Raw genomic sequence first — 20,408 nt, 5'->3', positions numbered from 1 at the left:
CGGGGCCGGGCGGTGTCGGGGCCGGGCTGGGGCCGGGCGTGTGTTGGGCGGGCGTGCGGCGGGCGGGGCAGGCGGTCGGTGGGGGTGTTCGGGCATACTTACCTGGCAGGGGAGACACCATGATCAGGCAGGTGGTTTTCCCAGGGCGAGGCTCATCCCTTGCACTCCGGGTGTGCTGACCCCTGCGATTTCCCCAAATGCGGGAAACTCGACTGCATAATTTGTGGTAGTGGGGGACTGCGTTCGCGCTCTCCCCTGATCATTCTGGTTCAAAGACAGATGCGAAAGATGGAACAATAGCTATAATGTTCTAAATCTATACATCTGAGATCAGTCAACGGCTTCATCGTCCGCTGGTGGCCTCGGGTACCGAGTCCTTCCCGGACTGCCACAGCCGTGCTCGCTGATGCCGGAGGTTGGAGCGCCTGGCACCGAAGCGTGATGGAGCAGCTGATGGGGCTGCAACGGCCCTGTTGAATTATGATTTTAGAAATTCAGGATTTTAGCTGAGGGTTAGAACCAATTCATACTGAAGTTAGATACACCAACGACAGGGTAATGATTATTAGATGGTTAAGCTAAAGCTGATTGTTATATTATGAGCTCATTTGTAGAAGAAAGTGGAGCAAGCAAATGGTTATAGGAACATTTTGAGACCAGTAGAGCAACGCCCAGCACCTGGACTCTGTGTCAATCCATCATGAAGCAGGGGGCCTTGGATCGTGCCAGAGGGTCACGGAAACCTGACAAAGACCTTTCTGAATTCATCCTGGGACCATTGACCCAATTCGAGACCACAGACCCAATTCAAGAGAAGAATTGTGCACACGTGAAGGACTAAAAACCATTTTAATAGAAAGCGGGGTGGGAGGTGCTGGGGTGGTGCATATGTATTTTATTTTGGGAAATAAATAGAAGGCATAAGTCCTTGTGGGGTGCGGTCACGCATTTTGGGGATGACCCCCGTGCCACCCGATGTCATGATAAACACACCACTTTCTAACTTTTAACTAGTTAGAGAGTCTTCCTCCGCGATTTTCGATTTTAAGGATTCGCTGTGGGACCGTGGATGCAGCCGCTGAGTGGCCCGGGACCCTCGGGAAGGGTCGGAGGGCAGAGAGGCTCGGGGATAGCCCGGGACGGGAGGCCGGGGGACACACGGCCCGCAGGAACCGGCCAGCGGATCCCCCAAGGGAGGCTCGGGGCGGCCGCCTCGGGGACCGGATGACCCCGGGCTGTCCCCGCCGTGCCTGCGGGAGCGGGGAAGCACCGCGGGGAAAGGGGCGAGGCGCCGGTCCCGCCCGGGGGGCACTGCCCGGGGACACCCGGCCGAATCCGAGTCTGCTCATGCAGCGACAGAGACGGGGCAGCGACGTGCAGGGGAGGGCCGAGATCGAAGGCGCCGAGGACGGCGCTGAAGGTGGGGGGATACACGGGAGCCTAAAATCCGGGATAAATGAGCAGAGTGCGCACAGGAGGGGGCGGTGTAATTCCGTGATATCTCGGCTTCCGCTCCTGCTCCCAGAGTTTTAAGTCTGTCTTTGAACCAGGATGATCAGGGGAGAGCGCGAACGCAGTCCCCCACTACCACAAATTATGCAGTCGAGTTTCCCGCATTTGGGGAAATCGCAGGGGTCAGCACACCCGGAGTGCAAGGGATGAGCCTCGCCCTGGGAAAACCACCTGCCTGATCATGGTGTCTCCCCTGCCAGGTAAGTATGCCCGAACACCCCCACCGCCCGCCTGCCCCGCCCGCCGCACGCCCGCCCAACACACGCCCGGCCCCAGCCCGGCCCCGACACCGCCCGGCCCCGCGCTGCGGCCCGGCCCGCACGGCCCGGCACGGCCCGGCCCGCGCCGAGCCCGCGGACGCGCCAGGACAGCGCGGGCTCGGCGCGGGCTCGGGCCCGGCATGCAGCGCGCGGCGGGGACAAATCTGCATGGACACGCCCCCGTTCCCCGCTCGCCCCGCCCCCTCCGGGCCGGCCCCGCCCGGGCCCCGCCCGGGCCCCGCCGGGAGCCCCGAGAGCCGCGGAGCCGCTGCCCCGGGCCGGGCTCGGGCCGGGCTCTGCTCCCGCCGGGGCCCGGGGCTCGGTGCCGCCGTCTCCGCTGCCGGAGCTGCCGCTCCCCGGGCACCGCCCGCTGCTGCCGCGCCCCTCCCGGCGCCTCCGCTCCGCACCGCGGCTCCTCCCGGGGCTCTCTTTGCCCTCGCCGGGCGTGCGGCGTTCGGGATGCGAAAAATGCCTATTTTATGGTTGGCTTTTCGCAAACATTCAAATGAATATTATATGTGTTATGTTAGGAAGTTATGCTGTATTAATTTTCTTAATTTTCTTAAGTAATGTGTTAAATATGGTTTTAGGTTAAAACATAATGTTAAAATAGAAACTATGCTATGTCAGATACTTTTTTTAAAGAAAGGACTCACACCGAGATAGCAGCCACAGGACACCGAAATCTTTCAGAGAAAAAGAATTTATTGCTTCCTTATCAGAACAAATGAACTTCTTCCCACCTCGCTCAGCCCTGAAAATGCAGTCAGGATTCAGAGGAAGAAGCTGACACTGCCCAGACAGAATCCTGTGTTTAAATGGAATTTATGCATCGTGGATGAGGTGTATGAATATGCAACAGGCTGTTGCTTTTAAGGGTTAATCCTCTGTTAAGGTGGGGCTTTTTTGGGCTTATTTTGCCCAGGAAAGGTACCAGGACCGTCCATAACTCTTTGTTTTTATTGTATCATATTGTCCTAATCCTAATTATCCATATTTTTATTCCTCTAATTATATTGCTATTTTTATAACAGTTTTATTACTATTAAACTTTTAAAATGTTAAAAACGAGTGATTGGTGTTTTGCACAAGGAGAATCGGTGGGACACGGGCTCTGTCTGCCGGTACCGATGAACGGCTGAAAACCGGGAGGGCTCCATTCAAACCTGAGATCTCATTTCCCCTCTGAGCTGGATTGTCCCGCTCCGGGGCACAGAAAAGGCGGCTCTGATCACCCTCGGGGCTGCGAGAGAAGCGTCCGTCTGTCCCACCCCAGAGGGTGTCCGTCTGTCCCACCCCAGAGGGTGTCCATCTGTCACAGCCCAGAGGGTGTCCGTCTGTCTCACCCAGCCCCAGAGGGCGTCCTGGTCTCGGGCACCAAACCCAGGAGGGCATCAGGGTTGGGGATGTTAGGAAAATCAATCCACAAACACCAGAGCTTTATGTCCAAAATGGAGACAGAGGAGTCCCTTTTTGGCTTTATCCCAATAAAGGGAGAGGCCATGGGGCATCCCCTGGGGTCTCTCCAATTTTTGGAGGATGCAGCCTCCTCTTTATCCCAATTTCCCAGCCACATTTCCCTTCTCTCTTTCCCCGTTTCTGAGGTATTTGAGAGTTTCAGACTTCCCAAAACAACTGATACCAGAGATTTTCCCTCTAATGTATAACCCTCCCTTTTCATTTTTAATTCTTATGGAACTTAGGATTTTTCTTCCCCATTGTTTCTTTCATCTTTCAATGTCTAATTTCATTTATCAGCAAACCCAGAGTTTATCTGTAAAGGCAAATCTCTGTTTCCATTCACCAATCAGTGCAATCCTTGCCAGTGTTTCTTTTGTCCCCCAGTGCTGGTTTTAGCTCCCAGCAGACCCAGGGTTTGTTTGTAAAGACAAACCCACCGTTCCTCTCAGGGCCAAGCTGTGACCATCCCGTGCTCTGCCCCGTCCATCCCGACAGCTCAGGCTGCTGCTGCTGGGAGATTGGAGGGTAAATTGGAGCTGGCAATACCCCAAACTGCACAAAAGAGCCTTTTCACAGTGCCAGGCTGCGGGAGCCCAGGAGATTCCTCTGGCTGCCCTGGAGGGCTCCAGCCCCTGCCCAGGGGGCTCAGGGACCCTGGCACAGAGCCCAAGCCCCCTGGGCCTTTGATTGAGCCCTTGGCAAAAACAATTCCCAACCTTGTATGAAGGATTGCAAGCCACCACAGTTTCAGTAGAATGAGAGTGAATTTATCACAGGGTGAAAAATAGATTTTGGGGTTTTAGAATGGGGGTTCAGGGGGCAAGATGGAGGGATCTGGGGGTGTCCAGCCTTTCTGCTTCTCCTTCTTCTTGGCCTCCATTTTCTGCTGTGATGGTGGCACTTTGGGATTGGTTTAGAGTAGAAGCTCAGTGTCTGACACAGGTGATAGGAATTGGGAAGTTATTGTAAACATTGTACACATTGTAGTTTTTAGTACAATACATAACACCAGCCTGGGGCAGGCAGAGTGCCTGAACTGTCCTGCTGGACGGACCTGGCAGGGCAGGAGAAGGAATTTTATAGATAAGGAACAATAAACACCCTTGAGACCGAGAAATTAAGAGCTCTGGCTCCTTCTTCAAGCGCCGGGCTGGGAACAGAGACTTTGAGCACATCTCGGGGTCAGAGTGAGCACAGAGAGCCCGAGACAGGGCCCAGAGCCCCTCGCTGGGGCTCCCATTCCATCGGGGTTGGTCTTTTCTCACCCTCGGACTCCCGGCTTCAGCTCAGCCTTTGGGGGTCCCACGTTTCTCTCTTGCCCCAGGGTCCCCAAAGCCCAAACCGGAGCTGTGAGGGCACCCAAATGTAGGAATGTGCTCTCTGTTGAGGCAGGGATTAAATTATTCTCTGTCTGTTTAAAAAGGCAAGGAGCCCACGAGTTTCTCTCCCCAGTTTGGTAAACAGGCACCTCAGAGGACCTTTAAGACTTCAACTCAAACCTGAGGTTACCTAATTAGACAAAGGCTAAAAAGTCTCACTTAGGCAATTCAGGAGAAAAAGAAAAGAACAAAGGAAATAATAATTTTGTGGGGTGTTCTAGTAGGAGTAAGGACATCTTGCCCCTGGCTCGGTTTTTCTCTGTAAGAGCTTTGTTATTTTGCTTTTTATTAAACCTTTTCCCATTTCCAACACTACCTCAGAAGCCATCCTGCTGATTTTATGCCATTCAGGGTAGCTGAGCTATCTCAGGTGTAATCAATTCTGAGAGCTCCTAGGACCTCGCTCAAAGAGAAACCCTAAAACTTTCCCTGGGTAAATGGGCAGAGCTGCACTTTCCGTGCCTTTTCCAGGGGAATATGCAAACTGCCCAGAGCCATTTGGAAAAGTTAATTGTGCATTTACCTTGCACAGCAAACCCTGCCCCAGCAGTGGCAAAGGGCACTCGGGCACGTGGAGAAAGCGCTGGGCTCATTCTGCGTTCCCAAACCCGAATTCCATGGGATGTCCGAGGGATTTCCTGCCCTGGGGGATTTCCTGCCCTGGGGGATTTCCTGCCACTGCAGAACAACACCAACCTTTTACTCCAAGTCCCTCACAGCCAGTAAGGACAGAACAGGATATTCCAGTGTCCACTGGAAAATCCACGGCTCCATTCCCGGCTCACGTGGGCCCAAAGGATTCAGGGAGACAGGAGATGCCTGCAGTCCCCTTCAGCCCAGCCCAGCTTCTTCCTCTTGTGCTTTTCCCTCGTGTCCGTGCTCAGCCCGTCCTGCCTGCAGCCCACACTGTGATATTTTGGGGGTGTCAATCCCAGCTCAGGAGCTGCCCCTGCTCAGGCCTCGCCTTCTGCCCCTGCGCTGCCCTGGCACAGATTTGGTCATTTCTGCCCCTGACACAGATTTGGGCATTTCTGCTTCTGGCACAGATTTGGTCATTTCTGTCCCTGGCACAGATTTGGGCATTTCTGCTTCTGGCACAGATTTGGTCATTTCTGTCCCTGGCACAGATTTGGGCATTTCTTGTGGCTCTTCTCCTCCCCTTGTGCTCCCTCCCGTGGCTGCGGGCACCCCCTGGGCAATCCCCATCCTCTCTGCCCCCGTCCTTCCCGGAGTTCCCATCCCAGACCCGGCACGGAGTGCGAGCAGCACCGTGCGAGACAGCGCCGTGCCTGCTTCCCGTGCCGGGCCTGGGGCCGTTCGGGGACTGGTTCTGTTCTGGATCGGGATATGTTCGGGGGCTGCTTCCGTTTGGGATCTGATCGTGATCTGGTTCTGTTTGGGGTCTGGATCCGTTCGGGATTCTGTTCCGTTTGGGGTCTGGATCTGTCGGGGTCCTGGATCCTTTTAGAATCTGGTTCTGTTCGGAATCCGGCTCCGTTCGGGATCGGGATCCATTCAGAATCCGGTTCCGATCTGGTTCGGTTCGGGATCCGGTTCGGTTCGGGATTCGGTTCCAATCGGGATCAGGTACCGATCTGGATCCGTTCCGGATCCGGTTCCGTTCGGAAGGATCCGGACGGGCCAGGGAAGGGGGGCGAGGGGGCGGGCTGGGAGGGGGGGGGGGGGGGGGGGGGGCACTCCGCCGCGCCGCCAGGGGGCGCTGTCCCGACGACGCACTCCGAGGAGAGGGCGTGGCCATGCAAATCAAGGCGGGGCAGGAGGCGGTGCAGTGCGGTCTTCTGGGCGTGTCCATGCAGATTTGTCCCCGCCGCGCGCTGCATGCCGGGCCCGAGCCCGCGCCGTGCCCGCGCTGTCCTGGCGCGTCCGCGGGCTCGGCGCGGGCCGGGCCGTGCCGGGCCGTGCGGGCCGGGCCGCAGCGCGGGGCCGGGCGGTGCCGGGGCCGGGGCGGGACCGGGCGTGTGTTGGGCGGGCGTGCGGCGGGCGGGGCAGGCGGTCGGTGGGGGTGTTCGGGCATACTTACCTGGCAGGGGAGACACCATGATCAGGCAGGTGGTTTTCCCAGGGCGAGGCTCATCCCTTGCACTCCGGGTGTGCTGACCCCTGCGATTTCCCCAAATGCGGGAAACTCGACTGCATAATTTGTGGTAGTGGGGGACTGCGTTCGCGCTCTCCCCTGATCATCCTGGTTCAAAGACAGACTCAATGAAACAACTGCTGACGGAGAGCTTACATTTTGTTGCCTTGTCAAACCTCTCCTTAAGGCGCGGTTTTCAGGATGTATGAGTGGACTCCCAGCCGCCGCTCGGCGCGCTCGCTCTCTGCCTCTCTGCGCCCCTCGCTGTCCCGGCCGTGCGGAGCCGCCACCACCGATCCGCAGCCCCTCGCCTCCGCTCGCCTTTCGCCTCTTGCGCTCCCCGCCCCGGCCCAGCAGCGCTCCAAGCGGCCCCGGCCCGCCCAAGCTCGGCTTGCCTTTAGGGCGAACTCCGCACCCCGCTCCCATCGGCGCCACGGATGGCAGCAGAGATTCCCTCCGCATCGGGGCTGGGCGATGACACCCACCAAGCAAATGGAGCCCCGCAGCACCTTTGGGTGCTCGTCGAGCAGCAATTGTTTAATACAGCACGAGGGATGTGAAAAATGTCTATTTTGTGATTGGCTTTTCACAAATATTGAAATCAATATTATATTTGATTGCTATATTTGAGTGCTAGAATGTAATGCTGTATTAATTCTCTTACCTAGCGTGTTCAATCTAGTTTTAGGTTATAACAAAATGTTAAAATAGAAACTATGCTATGTAGGATGCTTTTTTTAAAGAGAGGAATGAGGTACTCTCACTGAGATAGCAGCCACAGGACACCTGAATCTTTCAGAGAAAAAGAATTTATTGCTCCATTATCAGGAGAAACGAACTTCTTCCCACCTCGCTTGGGCAGCATGGCGCCGTCAGGATTCAGAGGAAGAAGCTGACCACGAGCAGACAGAATCCTGTATTTGAATGGAATTTATGCATGGTGGGTGAGCTGTATGAATATGCAACAGGCTGTTGCTTTTAAGGGCTAATCCTCTGTTAACGGGTCTTTTTTAGACCCGTGTTTTTTTAGAAATGTGCTGCCCAGAAAAAGGCACCTAGACATCTGTAACTCTTTGTTTGTATTGTCTCATATGTCCTAATTCAAATTGTCCAAATTATTATTACTACTCTACATGTATTACTATTTTTATAACCATTTTATTACTATTAAATTTCTAAAATGTTAAAAACAATTGATTGGCATTTTTCACAGGGATAACTCCTGCTCTTCTTGCGGGCCTTGGTTATGAGAGGAAAGCTGTGTGCTGATGTCTTTACAAGTAATTCTGTGGCTGAAGCTATGGGTGTTACCATCCCTGAAATGGCTCCGAATGCCTGCACTGACTTTGGGCAGCAGGTTTGCTGCAGAGCCCAGAGGGTTTGGCTGCTGAAGGAGACAAGGGCCTGCACGAGGCTGAGCTTCTGAACTTTGGGGACAAATAACGGGTTCAAGGGGGGAATACGTGGTAGGTGGGGCGGGGGCGCTGCGCCTTCCTGGTGCCTCTGCCAATGGGGAAAAAGGAAGAGGGCAACGTGCAGCTGGGAGCTGGGATAAAAGGAGGCTGCACCCTCCAAAAACCCGAGAGAGAAAACGCCACGGATGTGTGCTCCAGCGGACTCTCTGCCTTTATTCCAATAGTTGAAGAACTCCTCTGCTGGAATATTACCAATATAGCTGGATGGGACGTGCCTTGGCTTGTCAGGCCCTTGGTGCTGAACCAAACTGGGGAACTGTGGTGTTTCACCCCACAGACACTTTTGGCTGCCTGGGTGTGTGGTGTTTCACCCCACAGACACTTTGGGCTGCCTGGGTGTGTGGTGTTTCACCCCACAGACACTTTGGGCTGCCTGGGTGCTGCAGCTGGGCACTGCAGACAAGTCCAGGCCTGCAGGAGCTCTGGTGCTGCTGGGATGGAGCTTCCCCCCATAACAGGGGCTGCTCCTCAGGTTTATCTCTGGTGGAGAAGCTTTCAGGCCATGGTGAAGGAAAGGAGTCGGTTCTGATGGAGGGTTTGGATCCAGAGCTTTATTCTGGCCCACAGGCCTCTGGATCCAGCACCAGCTCCCACAGAACTCCCTGAGCCCGTGGCTGCTGCTCCTTTGAACCCCAGGGAGAGGGGCAGGGAAGGGGCAGGGAGCCACCAAGCAGGGACAGGAGGGGAGGGATAAAGGGACAGGGGACACCTGGATGGCCCAATGCCCCCCAGGGGTAGAGGGCATCCATTGGATCTGCCAATCACTCAGTGCCCTTCTGGAATGCCAGGAGTGACAGACAGTGCTGGGAGGGGTCAGGGAGAGGAAAGGAGAGGTGACTGACACACCTGGGAGGGAATGATCAGGGGAGGGATCTGAGGTTCTGGGGTTAACCCTGAAATCGCAACGCAACAGACTGTGTAGGTGCCACACTGTCGGTGTGCTGTCCCGGACTGTGCTGAGCCCAGTACAAACCATTACACCCAGCGAGGTGCCACCGTCTCACCAGTGCTGAGCCCAGTACCAGCCCCTGCCACCCAGCGAGGTCCTGCGCAGCCCCGCCGGTCTCTCGGAGCCCGTGTCCCTTTCCCCGGGCAGGCCCAGCCAGCAGCGGAGCTCTCGGTGTCCCTGACACAGCCCTGGTCAGCTCCGGGCCCTGCGCTGCCCCGCGGCGCCTCTGCCGCTGGCGCTGCCGTGCTCTGACACCGAGTCCCGGGCAGCACCACGGCACCGGCACCGGCACCGGGAACGGGACGCGGATCGGGAGCGGCAGCCGGTTGGGTGGGCGAGGGGGCGGGGCCTGGAGAGGCCGGGCGGGGGGCGGGGCAGTGGGAGCGCGCGGTAGGAGCGGCACTAGCGGGGCGGAAGCAGTGAGTGGGCGTGTCCATGCAGATTTGTCCCCGCCGCGCGCTGCATGCCGGGCCCGAGCCCGCGCCGAGCCCGCGCTGTCCTGGCGCGTCCGCGGGCTCGGCGCGGGCCGGGCCGTGCCGGGCCGTGCGGGCCGGGCCGCAGCGCGGGGCCGGGCGGTGTCGGGGCCGGGGCGGGGCCGGGCGTGTGTTGGGCGGGCGTGCGGCGGGCGGGGCAGGCGGGCGGCGGGGGGGTTCGGGCATACTTACCTGGCAGGGGAGACACCATGATCAGGCAGGTGGTTTTCCCAGGGCGAGGCTCATCCCTTGCACTCCGGGTGTGCTGACCCCTGCGATTTCCCCAAATGCGGGAAACTCGACTGCATAATTTGTGGTAGTGGGGGACTGCGTTCGCGCTCTCCCCTGGTAATAATGGTTCAAAGACAGACTCAATGCAACAACTCCTCACAGCAGGGTTACCATTTCGATACCTTGTCGAACCGTTCCTTCATACGCGCTTGTTTAGGGTTTAGGAGTTGACTCCCAGCCGCCGCTCGGCGCGCTCGCTCTCTGCCTCTCTGCGCCCCTCGCTGTCCCGGGCCGTGCCGAGCCGCCACCGATCCGCAGCCCCTCGCCTCCGCTCGCCTTTCGCCTCTTGCGCTCCCCGCCCCGGCCCAGCAGCGCTCCAAGCGGCCCCGGCCCGCCCAAGCTCGGCTTGCCTTTAGGGCGAACTCCGCACCCCGCTCCCATCGGCGCCACGGATGGCAGCAGAGATTCCCTCCGCATCGGGGCTGGGCGATGACACCCGCCAAGCAAATGGAGCCCCGCAGCACCTTTGGGTGCTCGTCGAGCAGCAATTGATTAGTACGGCATGCCTGGCGCAGGAGGGATAACTGCTGCCTTTCGTGCGAGCCATGGTCATGAAAGGAAAGCTGTGTGCTAATGTCTTTACAAGTAATTCTGTGGGTGAAGCTATGGGTGTTACCACCCCTGAAATGGCTCCGAATGCCTGCACTGACTTTGGGCAGCAGGTTTGCTGCAGAGCCCAGAGGGTTTGGCTGCTGAAGGAGACAAGGGCCTGCACGAGGCTGAGCATCTGAACTTTGGGGACAAATAACGGGTTCAAGGGGGGAATACGTGGTAGGTGGGGCGGGGGCGCTGCGCCTTCCTGGTGCCTCTGCCAATGGGGAAACAGCGAGGGGCTGCGGATCGGTGGCGGCTCCGCACGGCCGGGACAGCGAGGGGCGCAGAGAGGCAGCGAGCGAGCGCGCCGAGCGGCGGCTGGGAGTCAACTCCTAAACCCTAAACAAGCGCGTATGAAGGAACGGTTCGACAAGGTATCGAAATGGTAACCCTGCTGTGAGGAGTTGTTGCATTGAGTCTGTCTTTGAACCATTATTACCAGGGGAGAGCGCGAACGCAGTCCCCCACTACCACAAATTATGCAGTCGAGTTTCCCGCATTTGAGGAAATCGCAGGGGTCAGCACACCCGGAGTGCAAGGGATGAGCCTCGCCCTGGGAAAACCACCTGCCTGATCATGGTGTCTCCCCTGCCAGGTAAGTATGCCCGAACACCCCCGCCGCCCGCCTGCCCCGCCCGCCGCACGCCCGCCCAACACACGCCCGGCCCCGCCCCGGCCCCGGCACCGCCCGGCCCCGCGCTGCGGCCCGGCCCGCACGGCCCGGCACGGCCCGGCCCGCGCCGAGCCCGCGGACGCGCCAGGACAGCGCGGGCTCGGCGCGGGCTCGGGCCCGGCATGCAGCGCGCGGCGGGGACAAATCTGCATGGACACGCCCACTCACCGCTTCCGCCCCGCTAGTGCCGCTCCTACCGCGCGCTCCCACTGCCCCGCCCCCCGCCCGGCCTCTCCAGGCCCCGCCCCCTCGCCCACCCAACCGGCTGCCGCTCCCGATCCGCGTCCCGTTCCCGGTGCCGGTGCCGGTGCCGTGGTGCTGCCCGGGACTCGGTGTCAGAGCACGGCAGCGCCAGCGGCAGAGGCGCCGCGGGGCAGCGCAGGGCCCGGAGCTGACCAGGGCTGTGTCAGGGACACCGAGAGCTCCGCTGCTGGCTGGGCCTGCCCGGGGAAAGGGACACGGGCTCCGAGAGACCGGCGGGGCTGCGCAGGACCTCGCTGGGTGGCAGGGGCTGGTACTGGGCTCAGCACTGGTGAGACGGTGGCACCTCGCTGGGTGTAATGGTTTGTACTGGGCTCAGCACAGTCCGGGACAGCACACCGACAGTGTGGCACCTACACAGTCTGTTGCGTTGCGATTTCAGGGTTAACCCCAGAACCTCAGATCCCTCCCCTGATCATTCCCTCCCAGGTGTGTCAGTCACCTCTCCTTTCCTCTCCCTGACCCCTCCCAGCACTGTCTGTCACTCCTGGCATTCCAGAAGGGCACTGAGTGATTGGCAGATCCAATGGATGCCCTCTACCCCTGGGGGGCATTGGGCCATCCAGGTGTCCCCTGTCCCTTTATCCCTCCCCTCCTGTCCCTGCTTGGTGGCTCCCTGCCCCTTCCCTGCCCCTCTCCCTGGGGTTCAAAGGAGCAGCAGCCACGGGCTCAGGGAGTTCTGTGGGAGCTGGTGCTGGATCCAGAGGCCTGTGGGCCAGAATAAAGCTCTGGATCCAAACCCTCCATCAGAACCGACTCCTTTCCTTCACCATGGCCTGAAAGCTTCTCCACCAGAGATAAACCTGAGGAGCAGCCCCTGTTATGGGGGGAAGCTCCATCCCAGCAGCACCAGAGCTCCTGCAGGCCTGGACTTGTCTGCAGTGCCCAGCTGCAGCACCCAGGCAGCCCAAAGTGTCTGTGGGGTGAAACACCACACACCCAGGCAGCCCAAAGTGTCTGTGGGGTGAAACACCACACACCCAGGCAGCCAAAAGTGTCTGTGGGGTGAAACACCACAGTTCCCCAGTTTGGTTCAGCACCAAGGGCCTGACAAGCCAAGGCACGTCCCATCCAGCTATATTGGTAATATTCCAGCAGAGGAGTTCTTCAACTATTGGAATAAAGGCAGAGAGTCCGCTGGAGCACACATCCGTGGCGTTTTCTCTCTCGGGTTTTTGGAGGGTGCAGCCTCCTTTTATCCCAGCTCCCAGCTGCACGTTGCCCTCTTCCTTTCCCCATTGGCAGAGGCACCAGGAAGGCGCAGCGCCCCTGCCCCACCTACCACGTATTCCCCCCTTGAACCCGTTATTTGTCCCCAAAGTTCAGAAGCTCAGCCTCGTGCAGGCCCTTGTCTCCTTCAGCAGCCAAACCCTCTGGGCTCTGCAGCAAACCTGCTGCCCAAAGTCAGTGCAGGCATTCGGAGCCATTTCAGGGATGGTAACACCCATAGCTTCAGCCACAGAATTACTTGTAAAGACATCAGCACACAGCTTTCCTCTCATAACCAAGGCCCGCAAGAAGAGCAGGAGTTATCCCTGTGAAAAATGCCAATCAATTGTTTTTAACATTTTAGAAATTTAATAGTAATAAAATGGTTATAGAAATAGTAATACATGTAGAGTAGTAATAATAATTTGGACAATTTGAATTAGGACATATGAGACAATACAAACAAAGAGTTACGGACATCCAGGTACCTTTTTCTGGGCAGCACAAGTCCAAAAAGACACCCGTGTGAAATACAAAGCTGTGTTCCGTGTCAGGTACAAACAGGCCACGTGTGTATTTGTGAATGCAAAATGTGTGGACACCGACAATGGGAGAGCTGTGAATTCTAATAATAACTGAGGAAAATAAAGCATGGAGAAAGGCCTTTGAACCTATCTTTTGTTTGCAATTAACCCTGGTTGATTTAGGAGCATTGGAATTAAGGTATTAAGGATGTTGCTTTTTGCTTGCATTTAATCCACAAAGAGCTCTGCAATAATAACCTTTTGAAGTATAATTTTAGAATATTACTTGTGTCCTTTAAACTATAGCTTTGGAATATATATAAAGGAAATATGCTTATCTCACACCTTATGGAAGCAGAGAAAAACAGCTTGAGAAAGGAAGATGACCATCACCTCAAGGATTTATGGTTTCGACCAAAGGGAAGCTGGACATCACTGTTGTTAGATTTATAGTCTCTGCAATTAAAAGGTGGATCCACATCTGGGGAGCTGGACTCCACCAGGTGGGATTCGTCTTTCTGCTTTCGGAAACTGGACCGCCACCATCTGGGATACTCCTTTTGAGATACATCCTGAGAAATTAAAATCACAATAGTGTATAGAATTGTGATGTAACAATTTGGAATAAAAATTGCTGATGAGTAAAAAAATTGGAATAGAAACTGCTGAAAAAGCTGATGAGTACCCCTATAAATACCTGTAACCCTCAAGTATCGGTGTGCAGTTGGAGGGAAAACGTCCCCCACTGTACCCAGCCCTGTATTGCTCATACTTTATCATATTAATTAATAAATTGATTGCTGCTTGAATATTGGCCTAGTCAAGCTTCTTATTCATAACACCCGTTAACAGAGGATTAACCCTGAAAAGCAACAGCCTGTTGCATATTCATACAGCTCACCCACCATGCATAAATTCCATTCAAATACAGGATTCTGTCTGCTCATGGTCAGCTTCTTCCTCTGAATCCTGACGGCGCCATGCTGCCCAAGCGAGGTGGGAAGAAGTTCGTTTCTCCTGATAATGGAGCAATAAATTCTTTTTCTCTGAAAGATTCAGGTGTCCTGTGGCTGCTATCTCAGTGAGAGTACCTCATTCCTCTCTTTAAAAAAAGCATCCTACATAGCATAGTTTCTATTTTAACATTTTGTTATTACCTAAAACTAGATTGAACACGCTAGGTAAGAGAATTAATACAGCATTACTTTCTAGCACTCTAATATAGCAATCAAATATAATATTGATTTCAATATTTGTGAAAAGCCAATCACAAAATAGACATTTTTCACATCCCTCGTGCCGTACTAATCAATTGCTGCTCGACGAGCACCCAAAGGTGCTGCGGGGCTCCATTTGCTTGGCGGGTGTCATCGCCCAGCCCCGATGCGGAGGGAATCTCTGTTGCCATCCGTGGCGCCGATGGGAGCGGGGTGCGGAGTTCGCCCTAAAGGCAAGCCGAGCTTGGGCGGGCCGGGGCCGCTTAGAGCGCTGCTGGGCCGGGGCGGGGAGCGCAAGAGGCGAAAGGCGAGCGGAGGCGAGGGGCTGCGGATCGGTGGCGGCTCGGCACGGCCGGGACAGCGAGGGGCGCAGAGAGGCAGAGAGCGAGCGCGCCGAGCGGCGGCTGGGAGTCAACTCCTAAACCCTAAACAAGCGCGTATGAAGGAACGGTTCGACAAGGTATCGAAATGGTAACCCTGCTGTGAGGAGTTGTTGCATTGAGTCTGTCTTTGAACCATTATTACCAGGGGAGAGCGCGAACGCAGTCCCCCACTACCACAAATTATGCAGTCGAGTTTCCCGCATTTGGGGAAATCGCAGGGGTCAGCACACCCGGAGTGCAAGGGATGAGCCTCGCCCTGGGAAAACCACCTGCCTGATCATGGTGTCTCCCCTGCCAGGTAAGTATGCCCGAACACCCCCACCGACCGCCTGCCCCGCCCGCCGCACGCCCGCCCAACACACGCCCGGCCCCGCCCCGGCCCCGGCACCGCCCGGCCCCGCGCTGCGGCCCGGCCCGCACGGCCCGGCACGGCCCGGCCCGCGCCGAGCCCGCGGACGCGCCAGGACAGCGCGGGCTCGGCGCGGGCTCGGGCCCGGCATGCAGCGCGCGGCGGGGACAAATCTGCATGGACACGCCCACTCACCGCTTCCGCCCCGCTAGTGCCGCTCCTACCGCGCGCTCCCACTGCCCCGCCCCCCGCCCGGCCTCTCCAGGCCCCGCCCCCTCGCCCACCCAACCGGCTGCCGCTCCCGATCCGCGTCCCGTTCCCGGTGCCGGTGCCGTGGTGCTGCCCGGGACTCGGTGTCAGAGCACGGCAGCGCCAGCGGCAGAGGCGCCGCGGGGCAGCGCAGGGCCCGGGGCTGACCAGGGCTGTGTCAGGGACACCGAGAGCTGCGCTGCTGGCTGGGCCTGCCCGGGGAAAGGGACACGGGCTCCGAGAGACCGGCGGGGCTGCGCAGGACCTCGCTGGATGGCAGGGGCTGGTACTGGGCTCAGCACTGGTGACACGGTGGCACCTCGCTGGGTGGCAGTGGCTGGTACTGGGCTCAGCGCAGGGTGACACGGTGGCACCTCGCTGGGTGGCAGTGGCTGGTACCGGGCTCAGCACTGCTGACATGGTGGCTTCCACACGTTCCATGCCCAGAGCCGCTCATGGCCCAGCCACCCCAGCACCGAGGGGGTCTGGGCACGGGCAGCAGCATGGTGAGAGCCTGTGGAGGGCATCCCCATGAGAGGGATGGTGGATTTGTCTTTACAAACCAGCTGTGGGCCTGCTGGAAGGTAAAACTACCAGTGAGTGATAAAAAAAAAAAAAAACATGGGAAGGATTGTACTGATTGGTGAATGGAAAAAGATATTTGATTTTAGAAATAAACTTTGAGTTTGCTGATAAATGAAATTAGACATTGAAAGCTGAAAGAAACTATGGGGAAGAAAAAAAAAAAACTAAATTCCATAAGAATTAAAAATTAAAAGGGAGGGTTATACATTAGAGGGAAAATCTCTGGTATCAGGCGTTTTGGGAAGTCTGAACCTCTCAAGTACCTCAGAAATGGGGAAAGAGAGAAGGGAAATGTGGCTGGGAAATTGGGATAAAAAGGAGGCTGCATCCTCCAAAAATTGGAGAGACCCCAGGGGATGCCCCATGGCCTCTCCCTTTATTGGGATAAAGCCAAAAAGGGACTCCTCTGTCTCCTTTTTGGACATAAAGCTCTGGTGTTTGTGGAGTGATTTTCCTAACACCCATGAGCACACAGTGTTGTGGAAATGCCCATTCACATTCGAAGGGGAAGCAGGGGGCCCTCAAACAGAGGGGTGCTCATTTACTCATTTCACCCCAGAGCCACCGCGACCCCACAGGGCCCTGCACACCCAAAGCCAGCACCGTGCCCTGTGCAAACCCAGGGCACCTCTGGGAACATTTCTGTGTCTGCTCTGGGGTGCCCTGACCCCCAGGGCAGCACTGACTCTGACCCTCATCCATGGAGAAAGTTTCCCAGACTTCAAGATAGTCTGGAATCCACAAAAGTGTGAAATAGATTATAGAGAGTAGCGTAGGTGTATCATTTGCTGAGAAATTGAGGTTTTGGGATTTTTAGTGCGTTGTGGATGGAAGCAAGATGGAGGGCACAGGGTGTTGTCCTGGGTTTCTTCTTCTTGCTTCTTCTTCCTTCTTCTTCATGGTTTGGGTGGCATTTTGAAATTGGGCAGAAAAGTCCCCATTGGGGGCTCTGTGGGATCAGTTATTGGGTTAAAAGGGAAAATAATCCAGGTGTCAGCTCTTAATTGGATAGTTTAGTCTTAAAAGACCTTGTAACATGAGATTGTTAGCCATTTTGTGCCTTCTAATGAAAAGCTGCCGAACTCACAGTAGTGAGGCTGTTTTACTGATAAGAAATAATACCTGATAAGAAATAACCCCTGACTGATAAGGAATAATAAAGACTTCAGTCCGAACACAAATTACTGTCTCGAGTGCCTTCAATCCAGATCCAGAGAAACCAATCGAGCCCCAGCTCCTCTCCTGTCCCTGCTGGTTGGGCTCTCAGGGATGTGCTGGCTGCTCGAGGATCCCCTGCAAGGCCGTGGCACCTGCTGTCTGTCTGCACAACGAAGGCAGGGAACAGACATGCCCTTCCACAAAATCCAGCACCAACTGCTCCCACTGCTTGGGAGACCTGGAGCAAAGCTTTCAGATGGGAAGCAACAGCTTCTGAGCGTGGAGGATGAGTAAGGAACCTGCTGGGGCGGCACCCAGGTCTTGTTGGGTTTGTCATTGTCAATGTTTGTGTCATTGTCAATGTTGGTGTCCGTGAGGGTTCAGCTGACCCAGCCTGGAGGCACACGGGACCCTGAGAGCCTGGAAACGAGGCTTGGATGGGGCAGGCAGGGGCCAGAGGAGCAATCCTGAGTGCATGAAGGGATGGGGAGGGAGAGGAGAGGAGAGGAGAGGAGAGGAGAGGAGAGGAGAGGAGAGGAGAGGAGAGGAGAGGAGAGGAGAGGAGAGGAGAGGAGAGGAGAGGAGAGGAGAGGAGAGGAGAGGAGAGGAGAGGAGAGGAGAGGAGAGGAGAGGAGAGGAGAGGAGAGGAGAGGAGAGGAGAGGAGAGGGAAGGGCTCTGGCTGGAGGCTGTCAGTCATTGCACGGCCCATCCCTGTCGGTTTCTCTGGATTGAAGGCACTTGAGGCAGTAATTCATCTTTGGACTGAAGTGTTTATTATTTCTTATCAGTAAAACAGCCTCACTACTGTGAGTTCGGCAGCTTTTCATTAGAAGGCACAAAATGGCCAACAATCTCACGTTACAAGGTCTTTTAAGACTAAACTATCCAATTAAGAGCTGACACCTGGATTATTTTCCCTTTTAACCCAATAACTGATCCCAAAGAGCTGCAATGTGGACTTTTCTGCCCAATTTCAAAATGCCACCCAAACCATGAAGAAGAAGGAAGAAGAAGCAAGAAGAAGAAACGCAGGACAACACCCTGTGCCCTCCATCTTGCTTCCATCCACAACATACTAAAAATCCAAAAGTCTAAATTTCTCACCAAGTGGTAGACCTGTACTATCCTCTATAACCTATTTCACACTTTTGTGGATTCCAGTCTATCTTGAAGTCCAGGAAACTTTCTCCATTGATGAGGGTCAGAGTCAGTGCTGCCCTGGGGGTCAGGGCACCCCAGAGCAGACACAGAAATGTTCCCAGTGGTGCCCTGGGTTTCCACACATCCCCAAGCAGCCAAGTAGGGGCAATGGGACACCCAGGCTGCAGTGATGAGGGGTCCTGAGCTCCTGGGCACCAGGGACCCCTGTGTTATAGGTGGATAATGATGATTGGTCTCGCAATTAAGGGATAACTACTGTGTGAATATTAAGAAAAGCTTTAGTGATACATGGTTATTATAATTTAGATGTCCTCTGTTCTCCCCACAGTTCCCTTTTCCCCCCTGTATTGCTGCCATCAGACAGCCTGGGCTGTCCAGGACAGGTACAAAGAAGCTGCACAGGTGTCCCTTGCATGGGGCAGCTGGGAATGGAAAAGCTTGGGGTGCTCAGGAGGTGGGCATGGCAACACCTGAGCTCCAATCCAGTTACAGGAAAGGAGTTTCCACCGATAAATGGCAAAGAAGAGCTGACTGACAGAATTTGGGAGGGCCAGGGCTGGCTGATCCAACCCCAGGGGTATAAAAGACTGAGCACCCATCTTGAAGATGAACTGGCTGCGTGGTATTCACGAGTGGCAGTTCCCAGCACTGCAGCTTTTTCCTTATGTAGTCCTTTGTTGTATTGTTGTTAAGGTTTAATAGACCTTTTTAAATTTTCAAAGTGAACAGTTGTTTGTCACACCTGTGCCGCAGCTCCTGGAGGGGAGCAAGGCAATGTGAGTCACCCTGGTCCAGCAGTGCCAGGTCAATGGCCAGCAAACACAGCACCGGCCTTGCCAGCTCCACGGCATGGGGACAGGAGCTGGAACAGGAGCTGGACTGAGCCAGGGGCCAGCCCCACGGCACAGGGACAGGAGCTGGACCGACCTGGGATGTCAGTGCTTGGTGGGGCTGGACAAACGAGGCCTGGCCCCGGCAAGGAGAGTGTGAACAATTTGGTTTTTTTGTGATTCGTGTTAATTGGCAATGGAATCAGCAAATGCTTGTATCTGCTGTGTTGAAAGTGGATAAGCCTGGGATAACTGCAAAGAACGGTTTTGAAACTTTCTGACCGAATAGCCAAATAAAGCATTGATCAAAAAAATAGAAGTACAGTAGAGTAAAGAGATGAGGTAGCAAAAATGATTGATGCTTAGAATAAAACAGAGGAAGTTGTGGTTAAGCTAAGGGATATTGCAACAAAGCAACTAAATGCTTATGTATAATGGAAAGCTTGATGCACTGGTACCAGACCAAAATTCTGTAGCAGACCCCTGTGAAATGCCTCCCTCCAGGCAACCACAGTAAGGACAGGAAGCCAGCGACAACCTGGAGAGATTATGAAATGGCTGATCCCAGCTTATTGATATTTGCCGATTTGGACTAAGCAAGCACACTGGAAAATGCGTTGTAGCCTTAAAAGCAGTAAATATACCCTGGTGAACTTGTAAGTGGTGTGCACCGTGAGGGGAGCGGTGACTTCCCACCCACCCACCCCCCCAGTGCTGCTTGCTTTTTCTTTAAAATAAAAGATATAACAATAAAAGATATAAAAATAAAATTCGGTTTGGCTGTCGAAATTTTATATCAAGAGGCAGAGCTGGAGCTGTCCAGGTCACCCTCCCGCGGGTCCGGCGGGCACGGAGACGGCGCAGTCCCGGCCACGGCCGACGGGAGCGCCCGGGGCCGGTAACGGCGCTGCCGCTGCTGGGGGCGTGTCCATGCAGATTTGTCCCCGCCGCGCGGTGCATGCCGGGCCCGATCCCGCGCCGAGCCCGCGCTGTCCTGGCGCGTCCGCGGGCTCGGCGCGGGCCGGGCCGTGCCGGGCCGTGCGGGCCGGGCCGCAGCGCGGGGCCGGGCGGTGCCGGGGCCGGGGCGGGGCCGGGCGTGTGCTGGGCGGGCGTGCGGCGGGCGGGGCAGGCGGTCGGTGGGGGTGTTCGGGCATACTTACCTGGCAGGGGAGACACCATGATCAGGCAGGTGGTTTTCCCAGGGCGAGGCTCATCCCTTGCACTCCGGGTGTGCTGACCCCTGCGATTTCCCCAAATGCGGGAAACTCGACTGCATAATTTGTGGTAGTGGGGGACTGCGTTCGCGCTCTCCCCTGATC

At 56.0% G+C, this 20,408-nt stretch overlaps 7 non-coding genes across 7 annotated transcripts; 4 read left to right on the top strand and 3 right to left on the bottom strand.

Moving 5' to 3' along the window:
• The first annotated feature begins 94 nt into the window (after positions 1-94).
• LOC139584919 (U1 spliceosomal RNA) lies at positions 95-258 on the top strand. Its single transcript, XR_011676874.1, has one exon. It is a non-coding gene; the product is annotated as a U1 spliceosomal RNA (small nuclear RNA).
• A 1,298-nt stretch (positions 259-1,556) lies between these two features.
• On the bottom strand, positions 1,557-1,720 carry LOC139584918 (U1 spliceosomal RNA). Its single transcript, XR_011676873.1, has one exon. It is a non-coding gene; the product is annotated as a U1 spliceosomal RNA (small nuclear RNA).
• A 4,925-nt stretch (positions 1,721-6,645) lies between these two features.
• On the top strand, positions 6,646-6,809 carry LOC139584926 (U1 spliceosomal RNA). Its single transcript, XR_011676881.1, has one exon. It is a non-coding gene; the product is annotated as a U1 spliceosomal RNA (small nuclear RNA).
• Positions 6,810-9,788: 2,979 nt separating this feature from the next.
• LOC139584925 (U1 spliceosomal RNA) lies at positions 9,789-9,952 on the top strand. The gene has a single exon (XR_011676880.1). It is a non-coding gene; the product is annotated as a U1 spliceosomal RNA (small nuclear RNA).
• Positions 9,953-10,928: 976 nt separating this feature from the next.
• On the bottom strand, positions 10,929-11,092 carry LOC139584922 (U1 spliceosomal RNA). The gene has a single exon (XR_011676877.1). It is a non-coding gene; the product is annotated as a U1 spliceosomal RNA (small nuclear RNA).
• A 3,806-nt stretch (positions 11,093-14,898) lies between these two features.
• LOC139584924 (U1 spliceosomal RNA) lies at positions 14,899-15,062 on the bottom strand. Its single transcript, XR_011676879.1, has one exon. It is a non-coding gene; the product is annotated as a U1 spliceosomal RNA (small nuclear RNA).
• Positions 15,063-20,241: 5,179 nt separating this feature from the next.
• LOC139584923 (U1 spliceosomal RNA) lies at positions 20,242-20,405 on the top strand. Its single transcript, XR_011676878.1, has one exon. It is a non-coding gene; the product is annotated as a U1 spliceosomal RNA (small nuclear RNA).
• The last annotated feature ends 3 nt before the right edge of the window (positions 20,406-20,408 follow it).

The sequence above is a fragment of the Agelaius tricolor genome, unplaced genomic scaffold, assembly GCF_023055355.1.
Source record: "Agelaius tricolor isolate 1412-34295 unplaced genomic scaffold, bAgeTri1.0.p SCAF_68, whole genome shotgun sequence".
Lineage (NCBI taxonomy): Eukaryota > Metazoa > Chordata > Aves > Passeriformes > Icteridae > Agelaius > Agelaius tricolor.
The sequence above is the reverse complement of the archived record's forward strand: the minus strand, read 5'-3'. Positions and strand labels throughout refer to the sequence as shown.